The 17237-nt window shown below is 45.9% G+C and overlaps 1 pseudogene across 1 annotated transcript in view; it reads right to left on the reverse strand.

Annotated features, from left to right (window-relative positions):
• The window catches only part of LOC308416818 (tubulin alpha-1A chain-like), a 67198-nt pseudogene extending 63828 nt beyond the window's left edge, over nt 1-3370 (reverse strand). The window contains exon 1 of the transcript in view: nt 2713-3370. The product of the transcript in view is annotated as a tubulin alpha-1A chain-like (transcript). The remainder of the gene's footprint in view (nt 1-2712) is intronic.
• Between the last annotated feature and the right edge of the window lie 13867 nt (nt 3371-17237).

A 17237-nucleotide genomic window follows, 5' to 3' on the forward strand; every position in this document is an offset into this window, starting at 1 on the left:
AGTACCTCTATCACATGCAACTGTCATATACATCAACTTTCAGGGTCATGAAACTATAGAGTGAGCTACTAAAGGGGGAAAGACTAACTTCTTAACTATCTGGTGTGCATTCTGTGTCAGGTGAGTTCCCAGCACATACCTGCTTCTTAATAGCCAATTGCCATTAAATAAGCCAATTAATAAGTGAGTTGAATAAATGTCGGACTAGTAAATGCTGTCCCATTTGCTCTTGCCTATAGTCTTAATGCTGCCGTTATGACCAATCTCAGGCCACCAGTTCACTATCTATCATTCAGTTCACAAAACTACTGACGATGGAGCCATTGGTATTCATCAACCAGCACAAGTCAGGAACTGAGCCCTTCGGTGCACCCAGATGGAATTCACTGTGTAGGTCAGGGTGGAATTCAGGCCTGGCTTAGCTCAAGGTGTTCTGCTAGACTGCAGGCACTTCATGGTCTCCTGTTCTTCAGCTCCCTCAGAGTTCTCTGGCCTGTGCATCAGCACAGCAGGAGTTAGAGCACACACACGCTCAACCTCCCAGGCTGTGAAAGTCTGTGGGCAATTTTCTTGCCAGGAATGAACGTCTCCCGAGAACAAGCTCTCACCAGCCTTGGGTAAGCTATGAGAGGACTCAGGATGACTGATGCCCTAGGCAACACAGGCTGGATGAACACAGGGAGAAGAGTGCTCCAGCAAAGACTGGGGCTAGAGCAAGAACACGTGCTCCACGCTGTTCTTGTGTAGAGGATGTAGGATGTCTACAGTACCAAGGAAGGCTTAGCAGAGCCCAGGACATACATCCAGAGTCATAGAAAGGCCCCTTGGTCAAGACCTGCTGTGTCTCCCATACCCGGTGGACTGGGTACCAGCAGCTTAGATTAGAACTGGATAGAGTTTGAGAAGTTTCTGTGGGGAGGTCCAGCGTCTGTTTCCTTTGGTGGCTGAGACTCCAGGAGTCAGGATTTCCTGAGCCTCATTTTGACACTACACTGACAGGTGTCTATTATACTCCATTCAAAATCCTAAGCTAGGCTTTGACCACTGAGCAACTCCACCCAAGTGCTCACATCTGCTCTGGGTGGTCCCCTACCACCCAGTGGCCTGCTAGGACTCGATAAACCTTCCACCTATAGCCCAGACTACCTAGCAGGTACCTGAAGTGGTCTCAGATCCTAGGTCTGAGACTAGCCCCTATACCCAGCCCTGGGTAGGGGACAATCCTCATGTAACTCAGGGCCTGAGTCTATTATGTTCAGCCTGTTTCTCTCATCTTCCAGTTGGAGCATTTTCCACAAGAGCACCTAGGAAGAGCCATGGCCTACCCAGGAAGAGAGCCTTCAATTTCAGTTAACCCATACATCCATTGTCCATGACTCTGAGGTTATGTAACCATCTGCAGACACAAAGGGATACACTGTCTTCAGTGCAGAATGCTGTGTTTCAGTGCCTGGGTTTTTTTTTAAGGAAATGTTAACTATGTCAACATTATTTTTCTGGAAGGAACGTTCTCGTGTTATAGAGTATATGTGGTTTAATGTGTCTTACTGTGTGTGGAGAGAGGAGTAGGACTGTGTAACACTTTTGTGTGTTTTACTATGTGACTAGCTGTATATGGTGGCATTATCTCTTTGTATGAGGTATTGTTTCTGTCAGAAGTACATGTTGTCTTTGTGAGGGGGTGTGCTTTCTCTGTGTATGGTGCATACTGTCTGTGTATATTAGGGATGTGCTGTCTCTTTATAAGGAATATGCTATTTCTTTGTATTAAGGGTACACTGTCTGTGTATTAGGGATGCTTTTTCTGTGTACTGTCTGTGTGTATTGAGGGTGGGCTGTCTGTGGCTATTAAGGATGTGCTATCTCTGTGGAAGGGATATGCTGTTTCTGTGTATTAGGAGTGTGTTGTCTGTGTGTATTAGGAATGTGCTGACTGTGTGTATTAGAGGTGCACTCTCTGTATGTATTAGGGATGTAGTGTCGGTATATATTAGGGGTACTCTGACTCTGTATTGGGTATACTGTCTCTGTGTATCAGGGGTGTGCTGGGTGTGTGCATTAGGGGTACACTGTCAATATGTATTAGGGGTACAGTGTCTGTATATTAGGCGTACTCTGTCTCTGTGTATTGGTTATACTGTCTCTCTGTATTAGGGGTGTGTGTGTTTTATTTTCTCCAATGATGGGAAAAGCCTGACAATCAAATTACCTAGAAGACTTTTCAAATTGACTTTGCCTCTCTTATAAAAATGAGCCATTTAGTGTCTTTGAGGCCATTACTGGGTCTTTCAGAATGAGAGTGAGGCGAATCAGAAGTAAAACCCACACACTCTCACTAATGGTGTTAATCTCATTTGCTGTCACCATTCAATACTCATTGAAACTCCTGTCCCTCTACCCCTGGGACAGAAACACTGGAAGAAGGGCTGCCAGAGTAGACAGGCTGCAGCCAGGCCTACACTGTAGGTCCCAGAGATCGAAGAAGGGTGTGGCTGCCATGGCTCACACTGAAGGTCAGTCTGTGAAGGGTAAGACAGGACAGACATACAGACCTGGGAGTTGCTGCTTGCTAGGAAAAACAGCACCCCACATATTAGCACATCTGTCCCATCCTCAACTTATTAGCACATTTGTCTCATTCCACTTTTCTTTTCTTTTTTTGAAAGCAGCACCTTGTGACATTTTAAATTCAGTAGTCTTCTCTTTCCTCACCCTTGCCTTCCAATCCACACCAACCTCCTCATAATCCTTCTCTAGGGCAGAACTCCCCCTCCTCCATGCCCTCACCCACATAATACCAGTGCACAAAGGCACGCTTGGCATACATCAGATCAAACTTGTGATCTAGGCAAGCCCAGGCCTCAGCAATGGCTATGGTGTTGCTCAGCATGCACACAGCTCTCTGGACCTTGGCCAGGTCACCACCAGGTACCACAGTGAGAGGCTGGTAATTAATGCCAACCTTGAAGCCAGTGGGGCACCAGTCCACAAACTTGATGGTATGCTTGGTCTTAATGGTGGCAATGGCAGCATTGGCATCTTTGGGGACCACATCACCATGGGACAGCAGGGAGCAAGCCATGTATTTACCATGGTGAGGGTCACGTTTCACCATCTGGTTGGCTGGCTCAAAGCAGGCATTGGTGATCTCTGCTACAGAAAGCTGCTCATGGTAAGCTTTCTCAGCAGAGATGACAGGGGCATAAGTGGCCAGAGGGAAGTGGATGCGAGGGTAGGGCACCAGGTTGGTCTGGAATTCTGTCAGATCAACATTCAGGTCCCCATCAAATTTGAGGGAAGCAGTGATGGAAGACACAATTTGATCTATCAACCTGTTTAAGTTAGTGTAAATTGTAATCCCACCTTTCATAGCAAACAGCAGGCTATTCACTCATACATGCAAGTCGGAAACACAGGTCTGAACCCAGGAAAGGGGGGTAAAGATGAGGTATTATCGCAATGCATTTTTTTTGTGTGACCCCTGGTGACAAGCTTAGGTCTCTGTGGTGTAGGCACCATAGAGCTAAGAATGTCTGGCCCCAGAAAATCCTGCAAACAAATTCTGAGCTGTGTAAGTCAGGGACAAGATACCCCATCTGCTAGCACATAAGAAATGAGTAGACCTTTCTGAGCCTATGCATGTTTTGCTAAACAGAGGGGTGCTGAGACCTCTTGTCTGGTTTTGGATAAGTGGAGATCAAGGATCCTAGTCAAGGGTGCCAGGTGTCCAGGAGAGCTCCTCTGTTTCCAGGAGAGAACGGTGGCTATGACAACTGCTGGCCAGAGATGTATCTGCAGAAACAAGATGAAGGGGCAGAATTCTGTTTAGAGAAAGAACAAACAGCCTGTGGAAGGGAGATGCATGCACACCTGCATACAGAGTTTCAAGACATTAGCAAGCGAATTGGGATCCAGCATACAAGGGAGTCATTTGATTTAGAGAAGCCAGAGGAAGAACCAGGGTGGAGACAGCCTTTGGTGGAACAGGCTCTGGTCTGACTCTGGCTATTTCTACATATCTACAGTACCACTCTGCTTGGGTAGGGCATGCATGCTTGGTTATCCCTAAGAGACTGTTAGTAAGTCAAGTTGGCTGGCTGCGCAGGGCCAGGGTAGAGCAGTTTGTGAATCAAGTGGAGAAAGGCACGGTATGGGCATGACAAAGCTATTTAGGGAACAGCTGGGTGTGGCAGATCATTGCTTTGAGAGCAGGGAGTTGAAGTAATGGAACATTTGGGGACTATGGTCAGGAAGGGGTAGACATGTACAAAGCCTTGTTGGATGGAAAAGCAGCCTCTTCCCTTAGATGGATATTTCTGGAAAGCTGATAAGAAATACAAAGACCAAAAGCATTCACGGATAGCAAATGGAAATAGTGCTAGACTGGGAACACACTGGGCCAAAATCTAGTATAGCTGGGAAACAAACAACAAGATACTGCCATGGTCCCCACCATGTAAGGGACTGTTGCATATACCACAGGCAAGCTGGCTGAACCCTGGGCCTATCTTGTGGAAAGTACAAGAAAGAGCAAGTCAGTCCACAGCTAACCAGGAGGATAGTGGCTGTCATGAGCTCCCTGCATAGGTGAGTTACATGGTAGTATATGAAGAATGATATGAGACTAGGTAAGCCTGGAAGTTGGGAGGAGGCATGAACATACAGAAAGCACATCCCAGGCTTGAGCGTCAGGTGTAGGCCCATGATCCAGGTGTAGAACAGTCTTGGAGGTTCTATGCTTGTTCAGAACTTCAGGACCAGCTAAGTAGAGTATATGGTTGAGCCTGACAGCAGCAGACTGGTAGCCACTGAAACACACCCAGTATCTGTGGCCTGCCTTGTCCGGGCCTGACTATCATCACCTGGCATGAGCACAGTGCCCATCATCAACTCTTCTGCAGATGACATATGTGTCCAGGGTTTAGTTTCAATAAAAGTTGTTGCTTTGGGGGGGATATTAAGGGATTAACTACTAGATTAAATGGACTGTGAATATATATATATGTGTGTGTGTGTGTGTGTGTGTGTGTGTATCAGATTGTCAATCAAAGTGACTGCAGTTTGTATGTTTATACTTGTGAGTATATTTGTGTGTGCACATGTGCAAACGTCTGTTCAAAAAATGTGTGTGCACATTCATGTGAAAACTACACGACATCTTCAGGTGCTACTCCTTAGGCCCCATTTCACCTAATTTTTGAGAGTCTCAGAATCTTTTTGGCTGGGGACATGCAGGTTAAACTGCTAGCCAGAGTCCAGGGATCTGCCTGTCTTCTCCCTGTTAGCACTGGCATTACACAAATGCACCACCATACCTTGGCTTTTGTTTGTTTGTTTGTTTGTTTTTTATGTGGGTTCTGGCAATTGAAATAGGTGCTTTGGTTTGGGAGACAAGCACTTGACTAAGAGAGCCATATACTGCCCCATTCTGTGTTTCTAGCCACGATGACTGAGAGCCCCTTTTGCTCTTCATGGTATTCTCTCTGCTTCTGCCCCCTTGGTGAGGGTGGACAGATAACCACGTTCTATGTGCTTTTCCCTGACGAAGAGTGCTGAGGACATTCTCACAGTCTGCTAGGTTCCCATCTATCTTGGCGGATTGTTAAGGTGACTGGCTTAATCCCTTCATTTCCTTGTTGAAGAGTTCTTTTCATAGTTCGGATAACAGGTGAATTTTTGGAAATAGCTCCACCTAATCTGTGGCCTGTCTTTATTCTTTTACTATCATCTTTCATAGAGAAGAAGTTTTTACGTTTTATGGAAATCCAGCTTATCGCCTTTTCCAAGGCTTGCGACTTTGCTGCTGCAGGTAAAATGTCATTTTCACATTCAAGGCCATCAGAACATTTCTTCTCTGTTACCCTCCATGAGTGTTAGAGTTCCGCATTTTATGTTGCAGTCTATGTTTCATTTTGAGTTAGTTTCTGTAATGGATGCACGCTCTATGTCTCTATTTTATTTTATTTATTTCATATGGATTGTTTCTATTTGCCTTGTAGATGCCCAGTTATTCTAGGGCCATTTTTTTTATTCAAACACCATCTTTGCTTCATCCTGTGGCTTTGCTTGTCTGTGATGGTGGATTTCTGGGCCCTCTGTCTTTTACTTACACTACACTGTGTTGATGGCTATAGCATCATGGTAAATCTTTAAGTCAGTGTACGCATTACTGTGCTCCTTCCCTTCAGTGCTGGGTTGAGAAACCTGGTCTTTGGCCTCTGTGCATATTTGAGTATGTCTGCCATGGTCACAGTTATTGGTGACTTTCCTTGGAATGACATTGAATTCACCGAACTATCCTTTTTACAGCATCAAATCATCCCACCCATGGCGATGGACCATTCCTTTTTTCGATCAGTTTTTTTTCCTTTGTTTCATTCACAACAATTTTTATACCTAAACTGGGTCTATTTTACTAGATGTGTACAGCGAATCTCACGCAGGTTTGGGAAATATAAATGGTAATCATGCGATTAGCTTCAAACCCTGTTTCTCCTTGATGTATAGAGGGAAGTTACTGGCTTTCCTACATGAAGCTTGTATCCCGTTACTGCCCAAACTGCTTGCTCCTGGTATCTTTTTTTATTACCCTGGATTTTATTTATGGCCGATCATGATATGTGCAAACAGAATTCTCTCTTTCAATTCTTATGCATTTTGTCTTTGTTTTTATTGGCTACAACTTCCAGTATGTTGACTAGAAATAGTGAGGGGGAATCTGGGTCTTGAACTTGGCCACAGTGTGAAAGCATCAGTTTCTCAGAGGAACTAAGCTGCTAGATGCCAAGTGCTTCAAAAGGTTTAATCTCAGCCAGAGGAAAGGTCCTCTCTGTTCCTAGTATATTGTTTTTAAAATTCATGCGGGTTTAATTTTGTCCAGTGTTTTTTTTTTACTGTATATTTATAGTACCGTACAATTTATTTTATATGTGTGCATGTTTTCCTGCATGTATGTATGTGTGCCACATGCGTGCAGTACATGCAGAGTCCAGAAAAGGGCACTGAATTCTCTAGTCTGAAGTTCAGGCCATTGTGAGCCACCATGTGGGTGCTGGAAACTGAAGTGGGATCTGCTGCAAGAGAAGCAAGTGCTCTTGATCACTGAACTATCTCCTCAACCCCCACCTGGAGGTTTCATCCTTTAGCCTATTTATGCAATGATTATACCAGTGTTTTTAAGACAGGGTACCACAAGCTAGCCCGTTTTTGCATTAGTCAAGACCTGAGCTTTTTGTTTTTAAGCTGAACTTTTAGATGTGATGTTTCTTCCCTCACCTCTAGAATGCTGACTCTACAGGCACACAGGTCTGGCTCATATTTACTACAGTTTTAGTGTCAACTGGCCCTGGGCTCATTCTTTCAAACCTTGTACTTACATAAGCGTGTTAGTTTATTTTCTGTTTCTGTATCATAATGCCACAGTGGGACAACTTTATGAAGCAATGAGGTTTACATAGTTCAGCTTCCTCTAGAGGTCTAAGGATATGGTACCAGCTTCTGCTCAGCTCTGGTGAGGGACTTGTTAGAGATATTATCCCAATAGTGAGGGCTTGTCTGGGAGCGATGGATCACAGGATTGAAGGCCTGAGTGAGGGAAGGGGTATCATAGCAGCTCACTCATAATAGGTTGATAGGATCCCCCCAAACTAGTCAATCATTCTAGGACAGTGTCCCTAGTGAAGACCTACTGAACTTCTCCTCTTAAAAATCTTTCTGACTCATAACATACCCACATTGTAGGGTTGGTGAGATTCAGAGAGGTTAAGAAGAAGTCTAGAGTTCAATTCCTAGCAACCACATGGTGGCTTATAACCATCTATGATGAGATGTCCTCTTGTGGCCTGCAGGTATACATGTGAACAAAACACTGTATACATAGTAAATAAATAAATCTTTTAAACAAAAAACATACCCACGTTGCACAAGTTCCTACTACTGGCCTCTTGGGAGGCAGACCCTCCTCCAAATCACAATAATAAAGGAAGTAAAACAGAGTTTTCAAGACAGCATCCCTGACCTCACAGTGTTCCCTCTGGATCAGACAGACAGGCATGTGTCTATCTCTTAATATGTACCACTAAAGTAGATACTAAATAAATGAAGTTGGCCACAGAGATTTCTGGGTGAAAACATAAATTTTAGCTGAGAAGGAAGTGTCCACACTGAATTTCAGGTGAGTTCTCTGACAAGCAGCTTCCCAGAGGAGCCATGTGATTTGATGTCGCGCGCTCCACTTCCCGCCGGCAGGAAAAGGGGTGCAACAAGAGGATTCTTCTGCGAACAACCTTTATTGCGCAATACTCTGAGCAGGGGACCCACGTGGAAGAAAAATGCACTGCTTATATATGCCCAGGAGACTCGTGTCGCTACCTGATTGGTGTGCCCTCCAGTAACTCATTAGCATGCCCCGAGAGCGAGCTGTGACGTCTGTGGCACATGCGTGCTATGTCTCTTGGGCTCTGTTTGCTGAGTCATCGGCGGGAAGCCTGCGCCATGTTTGGGTGCGGCACAAATGGCTCTCTACAATTTGATGCTAAGTAGCCTAAGACCACTGGTACCTTACTTCTGGACATTTCACCCAGGAATTTTAGGCATGTCTGGTTCATCTTTGTTCTCCAAGCCCACCCACTGCTCCCTAGACTAGCTCGTACATATTTCTAGTTTCCTATGCAGAGCCAACAATACATCATTTTCTTCTAGTTCCAGTATAAACTCTACCACAAGAAGAACTTGGTGGAGCTCCACTATCCAAAGTCCTTCTAGCAACACTTTACCTAGGAAATATTAGTTCTGGGCATGTCTCCTGATGAGCCTTGTTTTCTGTATTGAGGCTCTCTACTGTGGCCTCCTGCCAAAGCTATCTGATCCCTCCTCCTTCCTCATAGCGTGTGGTTAGCATCTCAACATGCAAATCCCAGCAGCTGTGCATGTTACTGAAAGCCCATTTGCCTGTGTCAGCCATCCTGCCACAGAGACAATGGCATTTGGGGTTTTGAGACCACATCTAATCCCTAATGCTATTTCCTGTAAAATTCCTCTTAATTGTTATCACTTCTCCATCTACTGGTCCCTAGAACATTCTGGTGGTAATATTATGACCACACTTCAGTTCTTCTCCTCTTTAAATCATGACATTGGTTCATCTTGAGAAGCTGGGATAGCCAGTCCCTGTGGTTGCTGGAGGGAGCCAGCCCTGAGCAGCCACACTTCCTCTTGAGACCTCCCCTTGAGTGACCTAGCAGAGCTGACTGGTTCCAAAAGGAGTGAGCCCTGTGTGCTGTATGCTACCTTCCTCCTCCAGGAGAGCATCCAGCTTTGTGTGCACTGGTTAGGGTGAGGGTATGCTATGCTATTCTCCCATAGAGAGCTTCCTGAAAAGACGATATTATGTCTGATTTAAGATCTTGGTTGTCTGGTCTCACAGACTATGGAATGACCTTGAAGTCTGTATTGGTTGGTAGCAACTTGGTGACTTTTTTCACTCGGATCTCACACTGGAAATGGCTGAACTCTACAGATTGTCCCATTCCCAACTTGGCATACACAGCTGAGATTCTAAGACCTTAATTCATGCTAGAACGAGAATTTTATATGCACTGGGAGCTGTGACCTCCAAATTTAAATATAGCGTTTCCTCTGGCCAAAGCTAGTACCATGTCCTCAGCACAGGGCAGCAGTATCTACCACCCAATCTTCCCTCAGCTCCCCAGCTGTTTTCCACCTCCTTCCCTATGGTACTTCCCATAAGGCCTTTGGGCACACTCATCTGGCAGTGTAGCTGGGGTGTGCAGACACACAAGGGAGTTGACTTCAGAGTGTCAGCACAAGTCCCTGCTGACATTGTCTTCCCAAGTTGTGAGTCTCTAGAGCAAGTGTTGTGGTCATATGGACCATGTTATAAGTAGTCAAATGGACCATGGGGGATGATGTCAGACTCTCCCATCCTATCGTGGCATCCACACAAACACTACTGATCTCTCTCTAGCGCTCTGGTTTTTACTCCTGGTGCATCCTGGACTTGGTTATTTCTATAACAGGTAGTGATGAGAACATAGACCTCCATTGATTTCTCTCTTTTCCTTCCTCGCCTTTTCCCTCCTCCCTCTCTTTCCTTCTTTCTCTTCTTTCCATTATCTTCTTCCTCCTCCTCATTCTCCTCCTTTTCCTGTTTTTCTCTTTTCCTTCTACTTTTCCTCCTCTTCTTCCTTCTTCTTATCATTGTCTTCTTCCTCTCCATTCTCTCCTTCTTTCTCTCCTGACCCTTCTTCCCATCTTCACCCTCCACCTCTCTCTCCTCCTTTCTTCTTTCCCCCTCCTTCACCTTCTCTTTCTCCCATGAGGTTAGCTCAGTATTCTAAAGCATTTACTAGGACTTCATATGGTCTGCACTTGGAGTTGCTTGAGTCTTCCCTTAGATGCTAGTTTTTTATGTTCATTCACTTAGCAACTACTCCATTCCTGCCTTCTTTCTGGACATTTCTATTCTCTGGGGCAGGGTTTGCCTTTAGGGAGAGTTAACCAATCTCTTTCCTTCCTCTGATTGAGAAAAATGTACAATTCAGTATTGGGGGAACCTGAGGTTCTGGGAGATAAAAATCCTGGAGACAATAATCCACCTTCAAAATACACACTTTATTTCCTGTCAGAAATGTGCCCAGAAGCTGATCTTTTCCTCACCATTATTACCTGCCTGTGTCTTACCTCCACTCACCTGAATGGCTATAGGTTGCCTTGCACATACCTGCCTAGTCTCATAATTTGTCCATTTGTCACTTGACAACAGCCTCAAGGCCATCAACATGGCCACCCAGATCACTGCAGTCTGAACTTTGCCCAGCTGTCTCCTCAGCCTGCTCTCTGTGCAGATTTCCTTCAAGGCTGTCTGGCTCCAGACAGAAGCTTGCTCCCAGGAGAACTCTTTCATGTCTACATTTAAACAGAGGACTTATCTTCATCCCAGCATTTACTGGACTTTACCCTTTTTCTTTATCTTTACTCTGCTCTGCCCCATTAGTGAGCCATGTGGAGCCAATTGTCTGACACTGGGCTGCTGGTGCATCCACATAGTCCATGCCAGACATTTTCAGGCTGGCGAGGGTCCCTAAAAAGAGGGCTGAGATGGGCTATGTTCCAATGTTGCTACAATCAACTCTACCCACATGGGTCTCAGAGATGGTAGAAAGGATGACCAAGCAGAGAAAGGCTCCCAATAGAGAGCTAGGCAGGTGACAGGGGCAAGACCTGGGTAGGCTTGATCCCTACTATGTTAATGGAGAAGTAGAGTTCAGACTCTGCTACATGCTCCCCTGGTGGCCCTAGGCTGCTTCCTCCACCACCAGCTCCTGAAAATTGCTGTCACTATCCCGATCATTCCATAGGCCCCATCGAGAAGCAGGCAGAGACAGTGCCCTATGGCATGCTATCAAGAGGAATAGTGGGATGGCAGAGAGCTCAGCTGAAAAGCACTGACTCCTTAACAGACACATTCAAGCAACTACCAGAGCAGAGATGGAGAGGCTGCTTGCTGAATCTTATGGGTACCCCATGCCTGCCTCAGTGGTGCTGCTGTTTGCTTCTGCAGAGAGCTTGGCTGGAATAAGCTTGACCAATAAAAAAGAGCAAGAATAAAAAAAGCAGTGGGCTCACGGTAAGCCAGTGATAGTTCTGAGGTAGGCCCAGAGAGCAAAACCACAACAACATAAACGCAAATCCAACAGCTCATCACATTTTCCCAAAAGGTGTTTCAATAAGAGTACAATAAAATACAGACAAGGTTACTGGGCCCACAAAGGCAATTTAGAAAGTTCCTGAGGTCACTGCAAAATGAGAGCAGTGTTTGGTTTTGGACCCTGGGACTAGGGACTGACCTGTGTATTTTACATGTCAAGGCAGAGACCTGGTCTCCAGGTTTTCCCAGCATCCCCCAGTCCCTACCTGGCATAGCCTGCCCCTGAACTTTCCAGCTCAGGGGCTGAGCTGTTCTTTTCCCCAGAGGCTTTTCCCTATATAATCTAGACAATTCGTGCCTCCCTCTTTTCTCCCTCCCTCCCTCCCTCTCTTCTCTCCTCTTCTTTCCCTTTTCTTCCCCTCCCTCCCACCCTCCATGATGACTTCCCCGGTCTAGGTTCTTGAGGCCAGTGAACTTGCCCAAGAGCAGCTTTCCAATAAACCTGCCTTTAGTATATTATAACCTGGCTCGAATTGGCTCATTTCACCAGTGGAGAAATAACCTGTCAGCCAGTTCCCTGACTCCTACTGCCCAAGCTATTCTGGACAGGGTTTCTCAGTGACCAAAGAGAAAAGCTAGAGCCTGAAGAATTGTTCCTGAGGTAGCTGTGCCTAGGACTGACCAGGACTCTCCAATAGTTGAGCTATACCAGAGTCCTTTCCCATCGGAGTGCTTATCAGCCAAGTGTTCTGTTTGCATCAGACTGTCTGCATACCCACCTCAAAACAAGAAAATTGTTCATTCTGTCCAAGGTGCCTTAGCAAACCTTAGTAACCCCTTCTTCTTCTTCTTCTTCTTCTTCTTCTTCTTCTTCTTCTTCTTCTTCTTCTTCTTCTTCTTCTTCTTCTTCTTCTTCTTCTTCTTGATTAGACACATTCTATTATGAAAGAAAATGGGGTGATCCAGGTTGGACTTGTAAATTTGTCTTCTACATTAACTTCTAAAGGGGAAAAATTGCTACTTATCATCTTATGCCTATGCAGGATTGGGTATGCCTCTGGTTAAAATCAGAGGCATACCAGGAAAGGACATCTACAATGACCAAAGACTAACACAAGCCTGTTAATCAAAACAAAAAGAACACCCATACTCTCATCCTAGCAACTATATCCTCTGCCTCTCAGACCTACCTATGCAGTCACAGGTCTCAGGGCTGCATGCCTGCTCTGGCCCTGCTGTTCCATAAAGTGTGACCACCTCTCTCACTTTGCTTGTGAACACAATCCCTCACCACTGCTGGTTTTGGATTATCCTTTAATTCTTTGACCAAGCTGTGAAGAGCCCTGAGATGTCTGGTCCAGAGACACTGGTAACATTCTTATGATCAATGAATTGTCACTAAGGTCATGACACCTGTACACCTGCATACATAGGCCTGGGTGACCTTGTTTGCTCTGAAACATGCCTTTAAGAACTAATCAAGAGCTGCACCTTAATAATGACAAGGTTATGTTTTAGGTAGCTCCGTGTCAAGTTCATGTGTTGAGGATCATCTGTCAGGAAAGGTTACCCTTCCATTCTTCTGGGGCCCTGTGGTGCTGCCTGGATCCCTCACCAGGAGTGTGACTAAATGTCACTGAGCATCCTGAGGCCAACTGGAGTGGGTTCCAGACTGCATTTGTGAAGATCTCCAGGGGAGCTCAGAAGCCCGAAGCCAACAACTTTAGGGCCCTTGGGAGAGAGATAACCTATCACAGGTGATTGCAGGGACACTCTCACATTCCTTATTCTTAGTCCTTCTCTTTTTCTCCCCTCCACTACAGTCCCTCACACTGAGAGTTCATTATGAATTACAGAATGGTATAGATGACAAATACGAAGCCTCACACAAAGAACCATGCCAGCTTATTTATAAATAAGCTGTAATTTGGCAGGAAAGTTGAGCCCAATGCTTGCTCCTGATTTTCATCTGTGCATAAACAAAAAGGCTCACCGCCCCCCACCCATACTGCCTTTGATAAAATAGCAGGAGGTTCAAAAAATTATTAAAAATAACCTGAATGTTGAATTAATGACTGAAAACTTTAAAACTGATTTGAATAAAACATAGTTGTTGTTTTTTAAAAAGATTTTTTTTTGGTAATAATTTTTATTCCTAACTCCTTATAAAGATGTAAAAGCTCTCTGTTAAAAATCTTCCCTATGAGCAGGTGCCCTTCTGAATGGAGTTACTTGTGGCCCAGCATTGCTGTGGGGCCTGGGAGTTTCACAGGAGACCCCTTCATTCCAGCCAGGCACCCCAAAATGCCTTTCACAGCCCAACCCTGTTCCAGGTCCTCTACTTCCAAGTGACCTCTGAGTTCCCTGAGAGTATATGTTGTTGTGGGTTGTTGGTTGTGTTTGTATTCTGATGTAAGTTTGGCTTCCTCAAGAGGGGCTGCCCTGATGAGGAGTAGATCATATACTCATGTGGACCTGCTCCCCTCTTTTCACTGGCCAAATAAATGCTGAGCCTGTGATTGCACAGTGGAAGGGAGAGGTGAAGGTTTTAGAGAGTGAGGAAAGGGAGGGAAGGAAACAGGAGGAAGATGGAGTAAGAGGAGGTGGAAGGAAGATGGAACAGAACCAAATGGCCTGGAGGAGCTGCAAGTAGCAAGGGATCTCATAGCTAGGAAGTAGTGTAGTGTAGTGGTGAATCTGCCCAATCTAGGTGTGCAGCTTATAAATGTAACCGAGTTGCATGGTTTTGCAGGGGCTTATTGGAATTGGAAATTTACTGCAACAGATATCAGTGGCCCATCACCTTCAGGAAAGGTCATGCCCGCCACCCACCTACTTTCTTCTGAGACTTTGCTTATTGTTGGGTTGTATTCATTTATTTCCTTACCATTGCGACCAAAATGCCTGTCGAGAACAATTTAAGGATGGAGGGGGTTAGCCTGGCTTCAGCTCAATGTTATATAGTCATCATGGCGAGTGAGACATGGTGGCCAGAACAGGAACCCTGATTACATAGCATATGCAGTCAGGAAGCAGAGAGGGATGGGAAGGAGTGCTCAGCTCGCTTTGTTCTTTCCTGTCTGGAACCTCAGCCTGTGGGGATGGTGCCACATACATGAGGATGGATCTTCCCACATCAAATAACCCATGTAGGCATTCCCTCATAGACATGCCTTGTAGTTTATCTCCCAGATCTTGTCCAACTGACAATGATATTAACTATCACACTCAGCTGCTTAGCTATCAACTGCTCAGGCCTTGTCCATCTGAGCATCCAGTTTCCCAGAGACTATAGAAGTCTCTGCACTGGATCAAACGTGTTCTTTTGGATGGAGGCATGACTTTAGCTGGACAGTGCAATGTGCTCTGTCCATACCTCAGCCCAGGTAGTCAACCTCCTTCTTCTCAGCTCAGGCTCCCAAAATATTCCATGGTCTAGGTGGCTCAAACAGTTGGCAGGGACTTTTCTAAAACTTAGAGGATGGAAATCCAAATTCAAGGTGCTGGCAGGAAGATCTTCCTGGAGGAATCCCTGTGGCTCCCAGATGGCACTTGTACCTTATGTGTCTTTCATGCCTCCCCATGCTCTATCTCTTCCTCTGTCAAGAGCTATTTATGCTGGATCAGGGTCACCCCATGACCCCACTTAACCTCCCTCTCCATAGCCAGCCACATCAGGGGTGAGCATTTCAGAATATAAACTTGAGGGACACAGTTCAGTCCACAACACCCCCCTGTCTGACATCACATCCTAAAAGCCTCCTGAGCGTATGCATATCTCACCTGCAAATGCCAGTGTTTGTGTTTATATGTGTTTGAGTCTGTTTATCCATGTGTATTCCTGTCTGTGTACACGAGTGGTATTCCTGTTTGCTTAGAAGTCTGTCACCTCACTTAGTAGATGGGGAAACTTCTCAGGCAGGAATGCATCTTATCAGGTGTAAGTATTCAACACATTTGCACCCTAGCTCCAGGGCTGTGGGAGAGGAGGTGAGGGGGATAAGAGGGGGGAGGGCACAGTGTGGGCAGCAATCAGCACCAATCACTGCCTGGCGCTTCCTAACTGCACAGCCCACAACCTGATTACCATCCAGGTGTGGCTGCAGCTTAGCAGCTAGCAAAGTGTAATCAGCTCTAAAATTGGAACCCCAGTGCTGTCTGGGTTAGGACTGCCTCAAGTGCAATGACATCTGCCTGCTCTTTGCTCGCTCTTCATCCCGGGCAGCAAAGAGATGGCAGAGCACAGGAATCAGTAAACATCCTATCAGGCTATCTGATTTTCCCCCCTTATTCCATGTGAGAACTAAGCTTAGCCAGGAGAAAGGAAGAAATGCAGCGAGTATAGCAAGAGGAAGAAAGAACTGGCCACTCAAAAGTGATGGTAAGTGGAGGGTGATCAGAAGTGTTTCCTGTGGTGACCCTGGAATCCTGTCCCTGATTTGACTAACCTTAATCCTGGGCTTGAGTGAGAACTATATGGATCCAGAGAACCTCACCTGACTGCACATAGTACTCCTGGAGGAATGAAAAGCTGTGCAGGACTCTGGGCTCCCCTGGCCATTCTTCTTTGGCACAGAAGCTCCTAGAACGCTGTGGTGGTTTCACCAGTGGGTGGGACTGAACTTCAGCAACTCTTCCCTAAAGTCTGTGACTGTGCACCTGAAGATGGTGGAGTAAGGTCGCCAAGTGAAGCATTCCTCTTGAGGGCATTGCCACTGGTGGTCCTGCCTGGTGATCAGCGTCAACTGAGAACCCCAGGGCCTCTGTGGCCATCTGTACCCGTGGGAAAGGCCATATGTCTGGAGAGTCTGCTTAGCGTTTACCCAGCCTCTGTTCTTCCTGCCGGCTGCCTCTAGACTTCCTTCAGTTGGCAGGATCTCTGCTGCTAAGTCAGTCCTGATTTTACAGACTTGTGGAGGAGGTGACAAGTCTGTTTAAAGTAGTCTGGTCAGCCTCACCTGCCTACCTGCCTCACCTACTCTGCTTAGTGACCCCCTGGGTGAGTTGGGATAGCCACTGGATAGTCTGGAGCATTGTAGAAAGAGCCTCTCTTTCGATGAAACACATAGCAGCAAGCTCTACACAGCAAATGGCGAGTGCTCACAAGCACTGGCTAAAGTGGATCTTTGAACATGAGAGGGAAAGACCCTCCAGGTGCCTGGGACAAGGTTCATTCATTTGCCACGTGGCCTAGAACCCAAGTGGATAGCCCTCCATGCCTGTTAAGGTCACTTCCAGTGCTCTGCCTATGGTAGCTGAGAAGTTCCACTTTTCAGAGGATCCGCAAGGTCACAGCCCTGTAGCCAAGGACGTTACCTGGGAAGCACTCCCTGAGAAAAGAGCCAGGAGAGAAAGCATAGAGGAGCTCCTCAGCTCCCTGCTGATCAGATTTTAAGCTCTTGTGTATACAGCTGATCTCTTTCTTGCTCAGTTCAGTGTTCTGTAACATAGATCTGCTCTTGGCCAAGTACCAAGGAAACTTTATTTAGGTGTAAAGATGTCCCCCTTGCTCTTAAGTTGCAGTGAGACCCTCTGTCCGTCATCCTGCTCAGTGCTCAGGGAGTCCCTG

Source organism: Micromys minutus (assembly GCF_963924665.1).
Source record: "Micromys minutus genome assembly, chromosome: 1".
Taxonomy (NCBI): domain Eukaryota; kingdom Metazoa; phylum Chordata; class Mammalia; order Rodentia; family Muridae; genus Micromys; species Micromys minutus.